This window comes from Arachis duranensis, chromosome 3 (genome assembly GCF_000817695.3).
Source record: "Arachis duranensis cultivar V14167 chromosome 3, aradu.V14167.gnm2.J7QH, whole genome shotgun sequence".
In the NCBI taxonomy this organism is placed as follows: domain Eukaryota; kingdom Viridiplantae; phylum Streptophyta; class Magnoliopsida; order Fabales; family Fabaceae; genus Arachis; species Arachis duranensis.
Window position 1 is genome coordinate 36,717,331 of NC_029774.3, and position 5,903 is coordinate 36,723,233.

General features: G+C 35.2%; 1 non-coding gene across 1 annotated transcript; it reads left to right on the forward strand.

The window, feature by feature from the left end:
• Positions 1–5,464: 5,464 nt before the first annotated feature.
• Positions 5,465–5,624, forward strand: LOC127746049 (U1 spliceosomal RNA). Its single transcript, XR_008007670.1, has one exon. It is a non-coding gene; the product is annotated as a U1 spliceosomal RNA (small nuclear RNA).
• Positions 5,625–5,903: the final 279 nt, after the last annotated feature.

Genomic DNA, 5,903 nt, shown 5'->3' on the forward strand with positions numbered 1-5,903 from the left:
TGAATGCCGCCATCAATTCTAGCTTATACCACGAAGATTCTGATTAAGGAATCCAAGAGATACGCGCCCGGCCTAAGGTAGAACGGAAGTGGTTGTCAATCACGCGCGTTCATAGGTGAGAATGATGATGAGTGTTACGGATCATCACATTCATCAAGTTGAAGTGCAATGAATATTTTAGAATAGGAATAAAGAGAATTGAATAGGAAATAGTAGTAATTGCATTAAAACTTGAGGTACAGCAGAGCTCCACACCCTTAATCTATGGTGACCGTTGAAAATACATAAGTGAAAGGTTTAGGCATGGCCGAATGGCCAGCCCCCCCCCCCCAAAACGTGATCAATAGTCTCCTCATATGAAGAATAAAATAAAACTGAGACTAAAGATGTCTAATACAATAGTAAATTATCCTATTTATACTAGACTAGCTACTAGGGTTTACATGAGTAAGTAATTGATGCATAAATCCACTTCCGGGGCTCACTTGGTGTGTGTTTGGGCTGAGCTTGATCTATCCATGAGCTGAGGCTTCTTTTGGAGTTGAATGCCAAGTTGTAACGTGTTTTGGGCGTTCAACTCCGGGTCGTGACGTGTTTCTGGCGTTTTACTCCAGACAGCAACATGGAACTGGCGTTGAGCGCCAGTTTACGTTGTCAATTCCTGAATAAAGTATGGACTATTATATATTTCTGAAAAGCTCTGGATGTCGACTTTCCAACGCCGTTCAGAGCGTGCCATTTAGGGTTTTGTAGCTCCAGAAAATCCATTTCGAGTGCAGGGAGGTCAGATTCCAACAGCATCAGCAGTCCTTTGTCAGCCTCCTATCAGAGTTTTGCTCAAGTCCCTCAATTTCAGCCAGAAATTACCTGAAATCACAGAAAAGCACACAAACTCATAGTAAAGTCCAGAAATGTGAATTTAACATAAAAACTAATGAAAACATCCCTAAAAGTAACTAGATCATGCTAAAAACTACCTAAAAACAATGCTAAAAAGCGTATAAATTATCCGCTCATCACAGGTCTTAGTCAGGAAGATCAGAAGGTTGTTGATTTTATGTCATATATGGATTTGTAAGAGTAATGTATGAAAGGGATAAAACAAAAGAGGTAGAAAATACTAATAGGGATAGGGTTAAGGATTGGAGTTGTTTTACCTTTTTGAATTAACTCTGGTATTATTGTCTTCCTTGCTTGTGAATGATCTTCTTCTATGGCAGGCTGTATGTGATCAAAGCCATTGCCCGTGGTCATTGATCTCCTCTGCTCCAGATCAAACGCCATTGCCAGTGGTCATTCAATCTGATGGGGGGTGAAGCTCTAGCAGTTCATTCTCTTGGCGATCCTACTCAAAATGCCACAGATAAGGTCGAATCTTCTGGATCATAGAATGCTGCCTCTATGGATTCTAGCCTATACTACGGAGACCCTAATCTCCCCAGAAATCGGATGAACTGGTGTCTTGAGAAGTCCCCAACGAAGTTGTGGATTGGCCGTATGAGAGATGTATAAACATAGCTGTTGGTTCGTGCTTTCCGGCCACGTATTCACACGAACCCAAGTAGACGTGGGTGTTTGTCAGGCACGTTCATCTTAATGTGATGAACAGAGCTAATTGTCTGATCATCCTATCCACCACGATGAAGATTGGATATACATCTTAGAAGTAAATCAAACACGGATCGAAGAAGAAACAGTAATACTTTTATTAATTCATAGGACTTAGCAGGGCTCCTCCCCTCAACCTAGGAGGTTTAGAATCTCATACTGATGTAAAATACAAAGTAAAACTCGAAATAATGGCTGTCCTCTAGTATGTTGTTTTGAATGATTATGTAAAATACCCTTTAAATACTAAATAGATGACTAGTAAAGGTAAAACAGTCTATTTAGTGCTAAAATCAACTTCTGGGACCCACTTAGTGAGTGTTTGGGCTGAGCTTTGATGAGATCCACGTGCTATGAGGTCTTTTGGACGTGGAACGCCAGCTAGGGGTCCTCTCTGAGCGTTTGGACACTGGGCTCTGCTCTTTGGGCGCTGGACGCCTGGAAGGGGGCAGGAAGCTGACATTGGACGCCAGTTTTGGGCCTTCTAATCCGAAGCAGAGTATGAACTATTATATATTGCTGGAAAGCTCTAGAAGTCAGCTTTTCATATCCATTGAGAGCGCTCCATTTGAACTTCTGTAACTCCCGAAAATCTCTTTCAAATGCAAGAAGGTCAGACCCAAACAGCATCTGTAGTGCTTTCTCTGTCTCTAAATCAGACTTCTGCTCCAACTCCTCAATTTCAACCAGAAAATACCTGAAATTACCTAAAAATACAAAAACTCATAGTAGAATCCAAAGATATAAATTTAATACTAAAACCTATAAAAATTTAATAAAAATTAAATAAAACACACTAAAACTATATAAAAATGATGCCAAAAAAAGTATAAAATATCTGCTCATCAATACATAGAAAGCAAACACATTTTTTTCCGATAAACACAAATTTTATGGCAATAAACACATTTTGAAGGAAAACAAACAAATCTTTGAAGGAAAACATAAAAAAACAAACACAAATTTATTTATGATAAACAAAAGAATTTTGTGATGATAAATAGACATCTTTTAAGGACGATTTACTTAATTAAAATATTTGAAGATCAAAATTACCATAATATAATTTTTGCAAACTGTAAACGTATTTGTAACATTTATATTATTATGGAAATCGCAAGAGGGTATGGTAGATTAGAGTATTAACATAAACCGCTACATTCTATCGTAATTTACGTTGAAACGCGTGTGAGAAAAAAAATTTCTATTACACCCATATCAGTTCCTGAAGAAGTAAAACAATGAAAAAAATTATATTTTGATATAAACTTTTATTTTGATAAAAAAAATCGTATAAACTTTTCAAATGATTTTATTTTGATATTGCAATCAAATCAATATTCCTTTATTTATTATTTTTTTTATATTAAGTTGTAATAAAATGTAATGCTTAAAAAAATAAAATATATTAATTCTTTAATTTGGAGTTTATTTAGGATTAATTAAACATGTAACTGCCACAAAAATTATGATTAAGTTTAATATTTTATTTTATATTATTTTTTTACACTATCAGTATTATCAGTATTATGTGAAATAATCCTTAATTATAATTTAAATAAGATAATTAGGTATACAGTATAATAATTATACTTTAAATATAAATTAATTATATTTTATTATATCTAATAAACTGTCTGGACGAGTATGGCTCTTTCAACTGTGACCTCAAAATTATTGGATGAGGGGATGATCGATTTTCGGATGAATCTGAACCATCCCCTTGCCACTAGAGTGAGGTCACTTCTTCTTAAATGGTTTGAATTTCCATCAGCATCAAGCTTCCACTCAATACCTTGTCTGCAAATGTTCCAAAGGTCATCATTTACCTTGGGTAGGTACTTAGTCTTACTTCGTATGACATCTCAGAGGAGGAAAAAGGAGCTTTAAAGCAAAAAACTCTTGGGATATTATCGAGGCTGAAGTCAATGGTTCACCCTATTACATAGCTCATGTAAGAAGGCTCTTCATTTTCTTCCAAAACTGCATTGGCATAGAACTCTTGCACTAGTGCAAGTTCTACTTTCCTAAGTAGGTAGTACAGGATGTTCCACTTTCTTCTCTTTATTTCTCCCAGAATCTGTTTGTGTTCATCAACCTCAAATTGAAATCACACTTTCGGGATCACTATCTTATTAACCATCCAACCCCATAATGATTTTCATGGAACTTGGATCGAAACCTTCGTCCCTCATCATATTCAGAGATAGCTTTTGCCTTTCCTTTTCTTTTCTTGGATGAATATGCTGCATGCTTAGAGGCCATTATGTGAAAAATGATGGTACTTATAAATTATAATACCAAACTTAAAGGATTTGCTTGTTCCCAAGCAAAAAGGATGAAAGCAAATGGAAAGAAAGGGTTACGAGTGTGTAAAGGATAGTAAGGAGTAAGACTGAGTCATAAGTGAATGGAAATGACTTGTATTTATAGTGAGGTGGGATGGTGAATTGTATGATAGGAATTGAGAGTGAAGATCGTGTGGTGTGCATATAGGAAGGCTAAGAACAAAATATGTAAGGAAGTGAAGTGATAGGGATAAGATGGGGTGGGTGGTGGCTTTGGTTATGTTGTTGCAGGACACATGCATGAATGACTTATGCATGAAAAGTTGAAAAAGTATGATGACTAATGCTTGAAAAGTTGAAAAAGTGTAAATGATAAGAATGACCGATGCATGTGTATGTGCAGGGTAAGAGTGACAATTGCATGCATGTGGATAGAAGTGAAGGCATGTGAACTATGGTGATCATAAACTGCATGTGAAAGTGGATGTATTTGATTATCATAAATTGTATATGAGAATGCATACATGCATGAGATGATAATAAGCACGTTGCATGTTAGTGCATGAGCAAAGAAAACAATAAACACCTCGGAGACCACAAGAAAAAGGACAAGAGCACAAAGATCCGATCAAGTACGGTGACATTTTCAATGTCTCAGGGAACTTGACATCCGAACCAATCATGGCGTAAGATGTGGCACTCATGCAAGCAACGGAAAACCAGGCATTGGGTCAAACCCGAAAAGGTGGCCCGGCTTTCGTCATGTAGTCTGCCGCAGCCACCAATGTCTCCGCGGTTTTTGTGGACCGTGGAGACATCTTTAGCATGGCAAAGGACCAAGGATAAGCATGCTGGAGAGTAAAATTGGCGCCAACCGTGTCATCACAGAGAGCGTTGGAAAGCAGGTTTTAGAGTAATGTTCTTAGCTAGTTACACAAACAACAAAGTTCTCATTGGTAGCTAATATCTGTTTCATGATATTATTTTAAAAAAAAATTAAATTAATAGAATAAGATAGATAAATAATTATATTTTATATCATAATATTTTTCAACCCAACTTAAACTGATAGAAAATATTTATACAAGGATAGATTGGTTACTATTTTTTTAGTGATTATTTTTAATAATTAATTTTAATATATATGTTTTTTAAGTATTTGATTTGATCAATGCAAGATTCAACATATTTTAATTCTTTTTTCTCCTACTACAAATATGAACATCTAAAATAATAAGTATGCTATCATTTGATAAGTTTTGATAAAAATAGTTCTCTTGATTCTTCATCTACTTCGTTTTTGTAATTTGTTCCTCTTGTTTTCTGGCTTCTAAATATGTTGTCATTCTCGAAATGTGAAGTTTTCTTTTTCACATTTTATTACTAAGAATCACTTAAACTAAAGACTAATAACCAACTATTTATTGAGTTTATTAAATGAAATATTTCAAGTCTCACATCGAGAGCATGAGACAATATGTCTGGCATTGAAGTCCCACGTCAAGTAAAGAGGAGTGTGAGAAGTCTACAAGACGCTATAAAAAGCAAAACACTATAACAATTTAAGGATATTTACCTGGACGGGGTTAATGGGCGAACAAGAAGACCCATGACCTAGGTTGGTGACTTTCATTGCACTTTGGAAGAGTATTAGTCTATGGTCTACCTAAGTGGTAGAGCCTACGTCATAATTTGTGGTAATGGGGACCTGTGTTCGCGCGGTCCCTATCTAAACTGAGTTTAATTATTTAGTTCCTATCTAATCTGAATTTAATTATTTAGTATGGTGAATGATAAAATTGTTTCTTACATTAAATTTGTCAATTTTTTGGATTTAAATTTTTTGAATTCAATGATAATATTTTTTTTTCATGTACGAGTTAATAGGTTTATAATTAACTATTGTGATTTCAATTTATTTTTTTATTGGACTCCTAAAGTATTTCAAGATATCGCATACAATGAAACAGTTTAATGTGTTTTATTTTATTTCAAGAGATTGTCACC